Here is a 17,742-nt window from a genome sequence, read left to right on the forward strand (position 1 = left end):
TCCACGCACTTGGCTATCACCGGAAACCTGTGGAATAGTACAGTCTGTCATACCATCCCACACGATTATTTCAGCACCTTGTATAGGCCCTTTTGGATTAATTCACTCAGACAGCCCTACAAAAAGCCAACAATAATGTGTGGAACTAAGTGTTTTGCTCCTCTTGGGGCAAAGGAGTTGGACTGCATTACAATTTGGGACATAAGCACGGCCCTTGAATATGACAATGATGCTTTGTGGGAGCATCTCTTACCCCGTTTGTTTAGAGGCAGTTGATGTCTTCTGAAAAGGAAGGGGAGGTGAGAGCATGAAAGACCACCACCAGTACACTGTCTCCATTTACCTCACTGCTCTCTGTAACAGGAGCACACTTGCTGGTTTTGCATGCTTTAGCCAGGCAAGAGCTATGGAAACCAAAGTGTTGTGCAGCTTGCCAGGCCAGCAGAGCAAACTAGCAATTGCCATCCGTGGTGATCCACGAGGTCCTGACACAGAACGCAGAAGGACAGAGAGAGGCACAGGGCAGGCATCGGCCTCTTCTCAAGGGTACCAGCCCTGGAGACACCCATATAAGCAAGCCCTGCCACACCATCCATCTGTGCTCATCACCTGCAGACAGTGTGCACAGAGACTCTTCTGGGTAGCATAAGTTATCTTGCTGGTTGTCCAGTTTCCACACCAAAGCAGAGTGGCAGTGTGTGGTGGATAACTCTTTTCTCCTATTAAGAAAATAGGCTGGCCCTATTCATCAACAGGCAAGGGATCAGGAAATTAAACAACAGGATCTAAGTGAATCAGCTCTGCCAGGTGTAAGAATGTAGCTAGGTGTGGATTAATCCTGCTACTTAATGTGACTTGGAAATATTTTGCTGGCCACAGTGCTGAGCTTCCCCTGAACACCTTTTGCAGGACCCCATTGGAAACATGCGTGACCTGTCCTTAAAATTGGAAGGCTGGTCCCTTGGGATGCCACCTCCAAACATCCCCTCAATGCAACTGGGACAACGCTCCTCAGTCACACAAAGGCAACCAAAAAAAGAGGGCAAATGCAACACCAGGGCTGCCAGGTCATGATTGTGGCGCAAGCTGGCACAGACTCCCTAAAGTACACAATTGCTAACCTGATAGAAATGCAGTTGAGGGCTTGTTTCTGATCTGGATTAAACTTGTACTGCCAGATGATCTGGTAGATACAGAGCTGGTGTTAATGAATGTTGAGTCACAGACTCAGTGAATGATACGTGGGTCAAACTCTGCACTCCAAACCCCTATATTACTGCTGCTGCTGAATGTCCCCCCTTATCCTGCTCAATGAACTGATGTGATAAGATAGAAAACATTTTTATTATTTATACTGTCTCAGGCAAGAAAGTGGGTGCAGGTAAGGAATATAGGAACAGTTAGAGTGGCACTTAGAGCTAGTATTAGTCTGACTGACCTGCCTTGACATTAAATGCCTTGGAGAATTCACTCTGCCATTGCAAAGTGTGCTTTTCTGCATAAGTGATTAAAAGGAGGTAAGTTTCATGCATATGCCATTAGAAATGTGTAAGGATATCTCAGCAGGTGCAGGCTGATCCTGGTAGCAGCAGAACCACTGCATAGGTAGAACGTGACCACTGCCTTCAGGGAGCAGCAAAGAGGGAGGAAAACATATTCTGCGTTAGAAGGAGGTGGGCTGCTATTTAAATTAACAGGAAAAGGTAGCTGATGTTTGTTTAGTTAACTTCTATCTTAGGCAACAGAATAAATAGTTCATGGCAGCTAAGTGCGAGGCAGGACATACTCTGATCATCCAAACCCATGAAAGGATGGGAAGAAATAGTGGAGGGCAAAGTCCCCCCCCACCTTCCAGCATTTCGTAAGACATACACTCCTCTCTGCCAGATAATAAAAATCGGAGCTCACCCCCAAATTCAGCAAACCTGTTTTCTATTGCAAAGCCATAACAGTGACCCCATCACGTGCTTGTGCATATCTGCAAGTCAGCACGTGGGCCTGGCAGCTTCTCTGCCTCTGGGAAAGCAACTGGCCTTACTACCACCGAGACCACTGCTAAAGTAAAGAGCGCGGTTCTTCTCAGGATGTCATCTGGGTCAAGTGTGTGGTGTAGCGCAGTAATGTGAGTGAAGAACGGTGCAGGAATTTAAACAGCTCTCAGTCTCTGCTCTCCTCTTTTGCAGCCCAGCAAGCTTTCCCCCAGGCTAGTGGGGTATTTGGCAAGTGGTGGCGTTCATATGTCAGCTTGTTTATCATAACATTTAAATTCAGCGGGTTCAGCGTGCTGCATATGTTTGCTGTTAAGCTCAACTGGTGCAAAATGCTCAGTATAACTGATGTGCTGGGTGTTAGGACACAGGAAGCAACAAACTGGTCCAGACTCAGAGGGTGTTTAGATGTGTATAAAGAGAAGCAGGGCAAACCATTAAAAATGAAAATTACTTACAGGATTGAATTCAAAGCACTTTTTCACTGGTATTTAATTTTTTCACCAACTCACAGTGAAAAATGCATTAGAGTTAAAAATATATATTATCATACAAAAAATAAAGATTTAAAGCTTGTGCTGAAACAGAACACCATACTACTGCCATAGCCATACCCCTGGAGAGGATATAATGCAGATAGAATGGGTCTGGCTTAAACACAGCAAACCTCCCAGGTGGGACACATATTCCTTGTCTACACTAGCAACCTTGATACAGATGTCTTGGCAAGCCCTCCTGCTTCTTACAACTCTTCAGTATTTTTACAGGTGAAAAAGAGGTTGCCAGCAGGGAATGTCGCAGCATGTAGAGAACTAATTATAAGTGATAATAATCCAGCAGACCTATACTGAGATTAAAATGTCTCATAGAATTGTTTTTGTCCTTGAAAGGTGAACGCTGGCTTTTTTGCACAGTCTAACCTAGGGACATGTAGCAAAAAAGCTCTCTTGCAAGTCCCGAAATGAAATGAACCGTATCAACAAAAATACTTTCCCCTTAGCAAAGTGCCACAGGGCATCAGCTAACAGAGCTGCAGCAGTTGGCTCTGCAGACTTTCCACACTGCTGGCAAAACTCAAAGATGGACCAGGTCCCAGATGTTTCTGAAGGTTTTCCATAAGTGAAACTATGGCTTTCCAGTCTTTTGGCTAGCTGTGCTATGAGGATGTTTTTGGCAGCGTGTATGGTCTAATCAAAGACGATGATCTTGGTGGCCTATGTGTTTTATCTAAGCCCATAATAATCCCTTCGTCACCTTGCCAGCAAAGGCAATGTGAGACAACAGATAGTGGCAGAGTCAGCTGCCAAAATGCTCCTTGTGCCCAGGTATTGCATGTGGGTGCAATCGCCGTGGCAAGGTGGGTACCATGCAGCAGCACAGCCTTTTCTGCATTGACTAACATGACCCCCATCCTGTATGAGACCTATTTGTGGCATGGGAGGGCTGCACCCTCGTGATCACTCCCGCTAAGTCCTGCCCTGGATGCTGCATGGTGGCAGAGCAAGGGGAAACATGGAGCTGCTGGCCCTGAGCAGCTGGCCCTGGGCCAGGGCGAGCGGCCAGGAGATCCCGGCGCTGATCCCCTAGCTGCCGCCGACGTGACCTCCCTGCGTCTCCCTCTTGTTTCCTCTGAGGCAGGATATGGTTTGACCTTCCAAAAGCCACAGAAGGGTGCTGGGGATTGTAGCTGAAAACTGGCTTTGAAATGGTGATTTCCAGCTCCTGTTATCCTCAGCACTACAGGGACAATGGCAGGGACGCTCCGGAGCTGCAGAGGGGGAGCAGACCCTCTGGACCACATGGCATACCCTAAAGCTGCCCACCGACCTTGGCAGATGGGATTTCACCTGCAGTCCAAAGCAGCATGCTGCGAGGAGGGACCTACCACTGCTTCCCCTTGCCAAGACGAGTCTACTGAGCATCATTGCTCCTAGATCTCTCAGGCCCTCTTTCAGCAAGGTATTAATCTTACAGTTAATACAAGCAGCTGCCAATTGTTACGCTGGGATTATGCATGTGTTTATGTTTCTTGCTGAATGGGAGTCTTAATGCATTATGCGGAAAACATTAAGGAAATTGGCTCGAAGGCTTGGAAAAATCATTACTGTGTCTGACCAGACTGAAAATACGAAGAAAGTGCTTACCTCTTACTTTTTTTTCAGGTAATTAGCAGATCCTACTACATGATAACTTATACCTGAGCTATCAAATCTAACACTGACCATTTTTCCCATTAATTAAACACTGTAACAGCAGATGGAGTTTAAAATAGATACATTTATTAGATTTGGGATGAAACAGTATTTTTAGAGGAAGTATCTGGTATACTGTTTTGGAGGTGGTGATGAAACAGTGCTTAATAGTCCTGTTATCTAACCTACTCATCGCACAACAATCCAGCAGCAATTATCTAGTATCTTATGGGGAGATGTATGAGCTGCCGAACTTGCCGAGCGAGTCTCTCAGTACCCAGATGGATGACAACAGGCCGAGAGTCACAAGACGTGCTGGGATGTTGCGTTGTCTCTCCCGTCGCAGCCAGGAGAGCAGCAGCCTCCCCAGAGGGCAGCCAGGATGGGCTCTCCTCATGGAGGATCCTGCCCATGCCGATGAAAAGCCATTTATCTTTCAGAGGCTGGAGACAGACTAAAAAACCCAGTCCCTCACAGCCTCAAAAGTGAGCGTGGCCTTTTCTGAGCCTGTTTTTCTTTATCTTCTATATGAGCTTCTGCTCCTCAGTTCCAGTTTTATCCATTCTCCACATATTCATCCTCCATTTACCATTTTCTCACTATCTTCAGACCCACTGGAGGCATTGTGGGGGAATGAACAGTGGGGAGTTCATTCTCTCTGGCTGAGGCTCATGCTCAGGCTGAGATGCCATGGGCATGAGCAACCAGAAAAAAATCCTAAAATCTAGATAGCTGCTCAGTTGCAAGACAAAACACTCCCATTTACAAAATGCAGGAGACACACCTACAATAATTTGGAAATAACAATAATAAAACAACGTGTGCCCTATACACACTGTGTGAAGAGCAAAGGCAGGTTGAATGCTTAGGGGAAAAGTGGTTCTAAAACCCAGCTATTACTGCTGTTTTCCTAAAACAGAGTCAACAGTGAAAGATTAACAAGGCCGTGGCAATTCTCAGGCTGCTCAAGGAGCTTGAGAACGGTGAGACTAGCAGAAATCTTGATGTTAACCCTGACGTTTGGACTTTCCAGTGTTCAGTGTTGTTCAGACCCACATTCTTCAGTCAGCGATGCAAATAGCAGCTACTTTCAAAGATGAGATCAAGGGATGGCTCAGATTTTGAACAGAGCTTCACTGGGGGGACGCTGGATCCCCCTACAGTAAGAGTTTTTCATTGTCAAGTACCACAATTTGGCATCTCTTGCCTGTAAAAACTTTGTTTCTGTTGTAAATCTAATTGACAGTTTTCCCCACATTAGCCCTTATATGTAAAATGGCAACGTGCACTTCCTCATAAGCATCTTGGTTTTGCTCACCGATTACTCTCTGGGGTAAAATATGTCCTTCTCCTAAAAGCTGAGCGTGGAAATTTGCAACCACAATTAGGCCCTGTTACCAGCCCAGGGCCTAATTTAGTCCAGTCATTACTGAGCAGCAGGCACAATGCATCCCAGGTTTTTTGCTTGTGAATGCAGCAACTGTCCAAGGACTTTTTGGGGGCAAAGCCTCCCTGAAAAGCACACTGGTGGTGTCAGAAACAGGCCTCCCTGGAAAGAAGAATGAGTTTGGAAGATGCTATTTAAAATCCTGGAGTTGTGAGGGATTACCAAACAAGTTTCTCACTGATGGAATGAGACCTGTAACTGAATTCCTATCCAGGGAGCTTTCTGCTGCCTCTCGCCATTGTGCAAATATGCACTTATATGCCACCACCAAGGCTGTGCAGTTGCGTACCTCTGAAATTGCCAAAGAGCGAGCTCAATTAGCTAACCCCATCATAATACACTTAGCACTGTTTGTTTTGCTTTTGCCTTTGCTTTTTAACTAAAAGAGTGGAGGAAATTAAGTAAGCACTCCGTTGATTAGGAGTTACCCTCTCCAGTTTGCAGATCTTGGGAAATGAGGGTGCTCGGCGATAACTGGCAACATGAGCTGCGGATTTGCCCGGAGTCCCCTGCAGTGCCCCTGAGCACGGTGTGGGCTGTGGGGTGCGTGAGCCAGCGGAAGCTGTGGGATTGCACGGCCGCCTGCGCTTGCCCCCAGCTAAACTGGGGTTGCATTGAACAGGATGTGTAGCGTGTCAGTCATGCTTGTAATTTAGTCAGGCTATTCACTAATGCCCCCTATGTCTCCAGGTAGGGAGTCCTGGATGGAAAAGAGGGTACAAAATACATGCGCAGAGTCTGCTAGGTATCTCAGACCTCTAGCACTTATCCTGCACCAATATATAATATCTCTGCAGAGGCTGAGACAAACTGAGCCTATAGCAGGTGTGCTGTACAGCTAATTGCAGTAAATCAGAGGTGTCCGCAACACGTGGGACTTGCTGAGGAAGTGGAGGTTGGTTGGGCAGCACAGCCACAGAAGGTCTGCCTTGTGCATAGTTGGTGTAAGAGTGTGTGTGTGCGCGCGCGCGCGCGCGTGTACAATGACTTTGGAGTCAGTGTGAAGCCATCTGATGAGACAAAATTTATTTGACATCTGCAAAATCTGGAAAAAGTCCAAATTCCTTTTTTTTTCTCATTTGAACAAAATTTGTGTGCTGAAAAAGAGGGCATGCTCACATAAACCCAGACTTATTTGGCCCTAAATTCAAAGTATTTAACTCTCCTGAAAGTGCTTGTATGGGGGGGAAGACATTTTAGTACTCGACCCAGCTGCTCCCATGGAAAATGGAGAATTGTATTTGCTGAAGCTAGTAAACAATATTGTGCAGGCTACAGGTGCTTCTCTCACACACCTGTCCTGCTCTCTTCAAATTAAGTTGCTGGTGATGGATGTGTAATTGTGTTTGCAGATGTGTATCTGATGGGATCTTGGAAGTCTTTGCTCAAGAACAAAAGGAGCAGCACCCAGCCCACTCCCCTTTGGCTGGCGTGGCTCTGCAGGGTGAACTTGAGAAAAACAGCGCTTCAGACTTGTCTCAGCCCTGACAGTGATGGAGATAGCTGTATTACCTGCTTCGCATTCAGCGACCTTGCAGGGTTTGCAGGGCTGTGACAGTCTGGGGAGATTTTAAGAGGTGGCTTTTGACTTGTCAAGCGAGCAGGGTTGGTGTGGGAAAGCGGGGCAGACAGTGAGCATGCAGCCCTGCCGTACCCCAGGGGCAGGGATGGCCACAGCTCCCTTTCCCTCCTGCCCAAGGCCCAGCTCCGAGATCCTGCTGCAGCCTTCCCACACCCAGTGCACCCACTCACCCCGCTCCTCCTCCCAGCCCAACCGGCTGCTCCGTGCCCTCCGTTCCCCGCATTTCTCTTGGCAATTTCTTGCATGCAGGTCGGTGACTGCAGGCAGCCCCAGCAGGACTTCTTGAGGAGGGAGAGGAGTAGCCCAGGGCTACAGAAAAATAATCTGCTGTGTCTACAAAATTAATCTGTTGTGTCAAGGCCGATATTAAATTATGCCTCTGTTCTTCTCGTCGCTGTGTTCGTCAAGCTAGGTTACGCAATCACACAGCATATGGAGTGCCTCCACCGCACCAGGTCCTACCTGTAGGCTTCTTTCCTGCTCCCTCCTTTTCCTTGTGAAATAGATCAGAAATATTCTTAATTTACAAGCTGTGACTAGTCAGTAATCCCATCAGTATATTTTTCAAGGACACAAATATATAACAGATTCTGGGCATGTCTGCAAAATCCAATTGTTTTGAGTCAAGAAACCATCATTTTCGATTGCTGTGCTCCCTCCAAATTACATAGTCATTCTCATCTTATTATGTTTTATTCTACTGCTGTGTACTGATTTACAGCAGGGGAAAACCTACTCAGTGAAATACCTACTGTCACTGATGAATTCTGCATGAGATACCTGATTAAATGTTATTTAATTTTTTAATGATGTCCATAAGTGTATATGAGTGTTCTCCAGGGAATATAAATTTCCATGCAGCAACACTGAGCAATAAGCTACTCAGAGATTTGATGCGCTAAACAATTCAGATAGGTCAGATGATCAAATGTGACTGTTCCAGCTTTAACATTTATGGTTCCTGAAGAACAGAAACAAGCTTACCGTGCCTGCAAAAAGAAATCTTTCCTGATTTGATTTTGTACTACAAGCATCACCTGGCAACTTGATTGTAGCCTTGCCTCTCATCTGAGTACATCCATGCTGATCTCTCCTTTTGCAAAAACATTATGCCTTTTACCTTGATATTGATCTGCTTGCCAAGGATTAGCATAAAATTGTACAACCCTCTTAAAGCTCTATCATATCTTCATTGCAAAACCCATATAAGCCCTTTTCTATTATGACAGAAGAGTCTATATCGCATCCCTTAATCTGTCAGCCTTCTGTAGGAATGAAAGCTGTAGACATGATTGCAGAGTTTGAAAGTCCTGTTCTAGGCCGGTCCAGCTGCCTGGAAAAGGAATCTAAAGAAGATAGATCTATGCATCCCACTCGCCTCAGTCCCTCTTCCGGAGTTTTGTAATGCAAGATGCCTGCACATGCCGTTTTAAACACCCAGTCCGCAAGTGTATCATTAAGTGTATTCTGTATCATTAAGAATATACTGATAAAAATCTTTTCTTAAGATTGATTTTACACCCTTTTACCTAATGTGTACTGTCAAATGCAAATCTTCTTCTACGCAGAATGGAATTCATAATCTGTGATGATAAATATTGATACCGCATTGGCATAACTAAAGATCAGTGAAACAACTTTCATGTGCTGCTGGAAGACTTTAGGTAGATAATGACGCTAGAATCACTTCTGTGGCACTCTGCCTTCTCTGCTAAGGCCAGTATTTGTCAAGGATGCCAGGAGAAGCATTTCTTTTCCTTTTCACTGCACTCCTCTGACCTGCCTTATGCACCAGTACTATATTGTTACAGCCAACTGGATCAGAGTAAAACATCAAACTTTTCTAAATACAGTAAATGAAATGCATGTGCTGTTATAATGACCATAGTACAGGTTGCAGAATTCATTTCTTGCTTTGCTGTCACACACAGCCAGGGGCTCTGCCGCTTCCTTTCCCTGCCATCTTCCCCTCTTACTCAGGTGCCTCCTTCAGTTTGCTCTATCCAACAGCTATTCCTCTGATCTGGAGAAGTCAGAGGCAGCGGGATGGGATGCTAGTGGTATCGTTTCACTCTCACAGTGTAACAACTGTGTTCAGGATGGACTTCTGACAGGCCCCACTGCCCTCCTCCCAGCCTTGACTGGGAAACGACCATCTCGAAGTTTGCAAGGCTGGGACCTGACATCTGAAACTTTCTGAAGTAAAGGTGATGGTTTAGTTACGTGAGTGTCTAGTGAAGTACAGACTGGGACACTGGCCCCCATAGGCATACTGCAGTGCACATACATCATAACACACGAAACCACTAATTTATTTGGATGGACTTTGATGGATTTTCTTCCAGTCAACTGGAAACTGAGTCTTACAGAGGACAGAAACTATTTAAGTTAATATCACATAAATAATTAGATCCCAGAGTGCTTTATACAGATGGCATCACCTTCCTTTTCTTTAATCTGTGAACAGTTTGCTCTTGCTGTTCACCAACATCTTTCCTTTTTTAGAGAAAATAAATTAAAAACAAAACTAAGAGTAGTTTTGTCTCCAGTGTCTTACACCATAGGACCACAAACCAGGCACAGCTCAGTTGCAATCACACTTTTTTCTCACCAGAATGTCCTAAGAGTTTGGGACTGACACGCTGAGGTGGTCCGGTGTCACAGTGATACTGGTGCTCATCCCATGACACTTTTATGAGAGGTGAGAAAGCTGTTTGCAGAGTGAGAAACTCTGCATATAAATAGCAAAAAGTCCCCCGCACCCCTTGCTTCCAGTGGGCGGTAATAATAACTGACACGTCAGCCTTGCTCTGGGTGGGCTCTGCAGAAGCTGGTGGAGAGGCAGATAAAAGGTAACCCTCAGAAAGACCCAGCGAGCAATGGAGTGTGTGCAGGGAGCTGTGCGAGGAGGGAGGGGAAAGGCAAAGCCCAGGGAGAAGTCAACCATGCAGCAATCTTTCACCGAGACCAGGCCTTTTCAGGCATTGCCTTTACACGTACCACTTTTTTAGCAGAGAAATCTTTCCATGGAGAGCTTCCTCCATAGACCTCGACCTCTTTTCCTGACCCAATGTTATACTGGCAGGCAACCGTTTGGAGCTCAGAGTCCTACAGGGAAGGGGGGGGGGGTCTTTCCTTGCAGTTGGCTCTGGGTACTTTTGTGCAGGGGCTGTTACTGCTCTGCTCCACCTCCAGCCTCTCTCTCTGGCTCTGGAGCCCTTGCTCACCAGTCTGCATCAGGCACGCCGGCTCTCCAGTGACTCCTCCCTCCCAATGAGTTTGTGGGGTGCACCTTGGATGGGGGCTCCTCTACCTGGGTATTCCCTTCGCTGGACTAGAGTCTCCTGTTTAAGTCTCCCCATCTTAAACTTACAGAAGCCTTTTGTGGAGTTCTCTCAATGCTCGTTTTTCACTGATGCTTTTGCACTGGCCAGGCCTAACAACTATAGAAATATCATTAAACAAAATGTCAGGACTGTGCAGCCGAAGCACTGTAGAGAAACAGGAACAGCTTCCCTTACCCATACTGTGATCCCTTTAGTGGTATTCCCCGGCCCCCATTTTAGAAAAAGGTCAGATTTAGCAGCCGGGTTACTTGCCAAATTGTTTGTAAATCCTAAGCCAAAACCTCTGACACAAACAGTACCAGTATGTGACAATGTGATACTCAAGCATTCGGTCAGTTCCTATTCCAGCTCAAGCTAGCTGAGGAATAATAAATGATACAAAATGCTGGCTTCCCAAAACATTTGGCTGCTCTATCCCTTTATTTCTGGATCTAATCAGTATTCCAAACTAATATGTGTGCAGTCTTGCATTTATACATTTTTGTTGCTGATCCAAATCTCTTACTCTGCATATCTGGAAGTCACTTTGCTCCTCGTCCCTCGGCAGGGATGGTGACAGCTGTCCCGGGCTGACTGCTGCACCCTGTCAGCGGGAGCTCCGGGAGTCGGGAGGGGGGGAAGCAAAGCGCCGTGCAGGCGTGAGAGCTGAATTTTGCCTCAGGGTAAAAAACTGGGGGAAAATAAAGGCAAAATCAGAACACAGGCTACATCAAAAGGAGACTGGCACATCAGCTCGCGGCGGCTGGGGGAAGGGACGGCGCTGCAGAGTGCCGGGCAGCTGCTCAGCACTGCCAGCTTTGCTTGCCAGCGCCCCGGCTTTGAATTTTTATTTTATTTTGAAATCTCACGAGGGGTGAGACGCTAAAGCGCAGTGAAGAACCGGACTGCAAATCACTAGCCTGTCTGGCTGTAATGATTTGAGGGCATGGTGCTGCAAGTGCTTCCCCATCTGCGTCCCCCTCTGGCCTGCACCTCAGCTGTGCTGTGCAGTGCTGTGCGGTGCTGAGCCGAGCCGTGACCTACCCAGTGTAGGGAGGCCACAGTCCGCCTTGCAGCTAGCCCTGCCAGGGAGGGGAAGGGCAACCCAGTCCTAAACCCCACTTATTTGCTTCTTCACACTGAAATCCTGCAGGAAAAGGAAGGGGAGGGAAGATCGACACGTTCAGCATCGCTGCAATCCGAGTTGGGAAATACCTTGTGTGCTCTCCAAGATCTAAGATCAAGACTAAGGCAGGCATTTGTTTCTAAAGGGAAAGCGGGTGATTCAGCGCAGCTGAAGCCAGCCTGCTCCTTCTGCCCAATGGTGGTGGGGAACAGCATGAGCATATCCCTGGGGACTGAATGGGATCCACCCTCTCGTGCGTTCAGGAGTTGTGTCTGACTCAGAGGCAAAGCAGAATAAATGTGAACCTTTCTCAAAGCTGCCATTGTAGAAGCTTTCCAGTTAGTTAGGCATGGAAATACTGTGCATTTGCAAGTATCCGAGATACCCATCCGTCGCCCCACTGAGATGAGCAGGCTGCTGCCGAGGCGAGGTGCAGTAGACTCCTTGACGGGGCTGCAGGACTGGGTCCTTTGCACGTTAAATAATTTTTTCACTGTCTTTCTCATGCCATTTTGTCAGCAGCCAGTAAGCTGCATCAAGAGAGGGCCCCAGGGCTGTGACTGGCACTACTCCAGAGAAGTTGCTTTTTCCCTCTCTGCAGGCTTGGGATCATCCTGTGGCTTGGACCTTTGCTCCCGGTGAGTCATGATGCCAGCTTGTCATAGCCAACGTGGTCTGGGGGGGTGGCAGGAGGGGCTTGGGGTGCCCATGGCTATCGGATATGGCCCTGCTTCCCTGGGCATGGGGAGATCCTTGGAAACCTGCTATCAGCATGCCAGGGTATCTGGCAGGCAGCAGCAGTGGGTACAGGCACATCAGCAGGGGCTCAGTCTAGAAAAAAAATGACTAGAGCAGCTGAAAGGAGGACAGAGGAAGGGCCTCCATCTGCTTTATTGAAGGTTGCATTTAGTTTCTTGGCAAGGAAACTCACAGAGAATATTTTTTGGAGCCCTGGCTACCCTGAAAGATTTGAAGCTGACATGGCTACCACTTCTTTCTGTCTTGAAACACAGGTGAGAGAAGGGATGGTATCTGTGAGGCAGATTTAAGTGCTGTGACTCACGCTTATCACCATCCCGCTAATGCATCTAATTTGGACAATGAAGTTAAACTTGGTGTTAACCTTCCCCACACTTCTCTGAAAGCAAAACAAAGTCTATCCTGGCCAGGGGTACATAATCCTCAGACTTCCGTGATTAACATCAAAGGGCCATCGTGCATCTTAATTTGTTATTGGTTGCAAGGTACGTTTAGATCTCAGAGTGGTTGTAATGGTGCAAAATATATAATTAATAATGAGTAATAGCTCCATAATCTGTGGCTTTCCCCTCCTTCTTGATGTGTTCTCATCCCAGTCACAAGCACAAAAACCCCCAAGCGTTCCTTTATGTCATCTTAAAACCATCACTCTAACACTTTATTTCTGTTCATTCTTTTTCTCCAGGTTATAGCTACATGTTCAGACTACAAATGATATCAGGCAGAGACCTTATCCCCACTATATTTGAAAAATGTTTGCAACAGAATGAAAGTGTTGCTAACAGAAAAAACACTGTGGTAATTAAGTATTCATTGAATTTTAGGACCCAGTGGTAAGAGTAGATCCATTAGTTGGGCCCCAGACACAAAGATAAGCACCAGTCTGCTGCAGCACACACCATGCCCTGCTGGGAGATTAGAAACAGAGGGTGTAGAAGTGATTGCCAGAGAGACACCGTGGGGAGGACAAGCTGGAAAAGACCAGCACAAGCTCTGCTCCTCTGAGGCAACTGACCCATGGGCAAGGGCATCCTCAGGGCTATGCCAGAGTTCACCTTTGGTGTTTTTTGATATTAGCACCCCTTCCACTACGGGTATTATTATTATTATTTGATATTACCACCCATTCACTGCAGACATGGTGCAGAGTAGCCTAATTGAGGCAGCAGATGAATATAAGTGCTCCTTCTGCATCCTCCCAGTTCACGCCTGCCGACCGCAGTGCCGGTGCTACTGCAGCTGGGCCTGTGCTGAAGAATCGGGGAGCAGCCGGAGGCAGTGGAGGCAGCAGCGCAGGTCCTCTGCTGATGCCGCTGCTCGAGAGCCGACAGCGCACAGCAAAGAGCCCTGCACACAGCCATGCACTGCAACGTCAAACTCTTGCAGCTAGATCTTCCTATGTGTGTGCCTCAGAAGCCATGGATGCCCTTCTGCCCTTCTGGTCATGTCATGTTGCACTCTAGTTGCATCCAGCAGCATTTAAGGACATGGTCTCGCTAGTTGCAAGGTCTTTCTCCTCACCCTGTTGAAAAACCTTTTCCGACATCATGTGTAGGATTATTAAACTGTCTCTTCGCAAAATGTTTCCCTTCTGAACCAACATGGAAGGAGCAAGATGCAGCAGCTGGGGTAAGAAGGGGCAACGATGTTTTTCTGTGGGCCAACAAGTGCCTCGAGAGCTAGGCACAACACTCTTTCATCATTTTTGTTCAGCACTCAGCAAATGCAGAGCCATTTATTGTCCATTGAATAGTCTGTAGAGCTCTGCTTTTGCTGAGTTGTACGTGGAACTGAGCCAAAAGGAGAAGAAATAATTAACAGTCTGCCCTGTCCATATGTTTAAAATACACTACAAAATGAAAACAGTCCTGTGGAGAGTTCTCTACATTAAAGCTTTTCCATCATGTGGAGTTGGAATATTTTCTCTGTTCCTTAGGGGAGGACTTAGGACAATATTTGAGAAACCAGAGTTAATATTAATTTTAAGAATCTTTCTTTCCAATTCTCTCAATTCATTATTCATACGTTGTACGCCTGTATAAAAAAAGAATTAAGTTATAGTATGTATTGAAACTATTTCAGATGTTCAGAATTCGTAAGAATACTAAGGAAGAACTGAAATGAGTTTAGACCCTGATAGTACAATCTGGAAAACAGAATGATTCCTGTTTAAAGCCAGATGTTTACTGAAACTTTATGGTCTAGACCCATTTATTTAAAATGGATCTGACATCACCAGACCCAAACCCATTTAAAGCAACTTCCTAAATTTGAATTTCTTAGGAAAGAAATAACATACAAAAGCCTGTTAATAATAGGGGGTCCTTGTATGACAAGGGAGGAATTCGTGTCAATCTCTACTGATGTGAAATGAAGCGTACCCATGTGAATGCTGCCCTTTCTTGTTTAAACGACTAACTTCAGAAAATCTCCTTAGGAATCGTGATAATAGCTCCTCTGCTCCTATCAGCGCCTGTTGGCCTCATTATCAGACTCATTGCAATTGCTTTCTGGTGAATCACCAGTGCAAAGCAAACAAGATCCCAGCAGAACCAGCCAGCCAATGATCCTCACCTCTCTGAGCAGTCACGACTGACTATACATCCAGTTCCTCACTGTTGTCACCAAAGGTTGTGATAATGGTCAAGCCGAGTCTTCCAGCTTACCCTTAGGGGGCAATTACCCTTGGCCTGTCCTCTGTCCATCCGCACTTTGCCAAAGCTTGGAAAATTTTCATGTGATAAAACCAAGTTTAATGAGGCTGTTTGGCTGGGTTTGTTTTCACATGAAGGACCTGCACAAAAAGCCAAACTCTCCTCTTGCTGCTGCTGCTGTCCTCCCTTGGGCTTTTCTGGCACCCTGCATCAACAGTCTATGAAAGTTAAATTGGCATAACCAGTCTGGTTTAGGACAGATCCCAAGGTCAGCCATCCAACCTGTGCTGAGTGTTATCTTGTTGGTAATCTCAGCAGAAAAGCCAAGCACTGAACAACCTACAGGCCAACCAGCAGCTCGACCCTTAGATATGGCCCTCTGGACTCGCTTGACCCTTAGATATGGCCCTTTGGACTCATGTTCAGGTCCGCTGGCAGAGCCAGGTGGGGATTTCACTGGCACAGCCGCACCTGTAGATTTTAATCTCTCTAATCATTAATCTGGCACCTTGCAGTGCAAATACTCCAAGCAGACGCATAGCTATCCGGGTTGGCTGGTCAAGGATCAAATATTCCTTGTGGAATCCCAAACATCCGCCGCCACAGACATCGCTGGACTGGCACATCGGCTGTCCTCGAGGGGAAGCCAACTATTAGCTCCCCAAACAGCTGGGGATGGTTGTTGTATAACATCAGCAACCTCTCCTCGTTCTCTGTGTCTCAGGGGCCTATTTTTTCCGTGGTCTTTTGCGCCACAGCTCTGAGTGCTATGGCAGGTTTGCACGGGGCCATGCTTATGGGGCACATGTTTGCAGTTAGAGCACAGCTAGAGCTGCCTCTGGTGGCAATGGGACAGGAGGGACGGCAAAAACTTCAGTGTCAATGCTCTGCCTTCTGGGAAAAAAATGCAAACAAAGGGTCTCTAGGGCTAAGAGACGTATTTCACTGGGTGGGCAGCAGGGGTGTCAAAGCCTTCTCCTCTGAGAAGATAAAATACTCTGTCTTCTTCATGGGGACCAGTGCTCGTCCTGTGACACTCTCCCAGCTCAGACCGTGTGCCCTGGCTCACTGCTGCCAAGGCCTCTTCCCCAGCTTTAAATGCCAGAATATATTGGCATAACACAGATTTCACCTTTCTTTTATTTTCCCGCTAACTGAAAGGCCAAAACAAATTGAATTAAAGAATTATGATGTGGGGAATTTAGTAATTAAAAGCTTGTGAGCAGGTATAAAAGCTAATCGCAAAAATAAATAGTTACTCAGTAACTTCATTACATTAAGGTAAGAGCCATATATGCTACATAATATAATAGGAGCTTAGGGAGCTGAAACCACTGAGAAGCCATAAGTCATAGTTTGAATCACAGGAAAAAACCCATATTGCTGCCACAGTCCCGGCTCATGAGCAGGCGAGGAGGCTGAGCTCTGGGCACAGATGACATCCTGACATCCTCCTTAAATTGCATGACGTGCATGCCCTTAGGTACCATCTACCATCTGCGTATGCGCAGCCTCCATTTCCTGAGCTGGCCAGCTGAGGGGCGAGGGGCAAGTAAAGCAGTGGGGACGGGTATGCTGGAAGTCTGTCCTGTTATAACCAGCTTGTACTCTGATAAGGTGACAAGCCCCACTGCGAGGTGTTTGCCCTGGGAATGAGACCGCTAGGTAGTGTCAGCTGGGCTGAACGCCACTCTTCACACAAAAGAGGGAAGGGGGTGGCGGGGAAGTAAGAAAACTCATTATCAAATCAGTAATGTCATCTAAATCATTCTATCCTGATCTTGTCCAGAGGGGAAAAGCCAGCAGGCATCTCCTGACAGCAGAGTAGGAATGTCCTGCAGAACGGGTTGCACCTCTCCTCCTTCCCCATGCAGAACAGGATTGAATAGGAAAGAAGGCTTTGGGGATCCTGAGTATTTTCCCAGCACCCCTACTGCTGTTGAGGGCGATATGCAACCATTCCTTCAAGTTTCAGGCCACCAAAAAACCAGGGCTGGATGGGAGTGCCATAGGTCACAGCAAGGCAGAAGCAACTGTGCTAACAACAGCCCTTGGCAGACACAAAGCTGTCCTGTGAGGTGAGCATAGCTTGGACAAGAAGAGTGAGTACTCTACAAAGAGCTATCACTCAGGTAAGGTTTTACAGGTCTGGCAGTGTCTCACAGCCTAAAGAACCAGTGCCTAGATTTTAAACCAAATCGCAAAGTCCCTGGTAAGTGGGTAACTCTCTGCCTCTTGGAGATGGCTGTTGAGCATTAGTGACAGCAAGATTTTCAGTGATGGCGAAATCAGCCTAGAGGTAAGCAAGGGAAAAATATACATGCAAGATATTTAAATAATGCCAACCTTGTTATTCAAATAAGGAAACACACCTTTCTGAAGCAGCTGAAGGAACAGTTAAGTCTTAGCTAAACCGTGGGCCTCGAAGCTAGAAGAGGCACCTCCATTATGTCCTGAGGTACATTCTTCAGGGAGAACCAGTTGTCAACAATTGTTCGCAATACAACTGACACAGGGGAAAAAGAAACCTTGGCTATTGCTAAAACTCTTTTTTTTTCTTTTTCTGCTAAATCAGTTTGATCCTGCTGGGTCATCAAATTGAAATAGTTCTTTCCATTAAATAGTTAAATTTCTGTAGTCCTCAGATGCTGAATTTTCTACTGATCCT

The sequence above is a fragment of the Gymnogyps californianus genome, chromosome 3, assembly GCF_018139145.2.
Source record: "Gymnogyps californianus isolate 813 chromosome 3, ASM1813914v2, whole genome shotgun sequence".
Classification (NCBI taxonomy): Eukaryota; Metazoa; Chordata; class Aves; order Accipitriformes; family Cathartidae; genus Gymnogyps; species Gymnogyps californianus.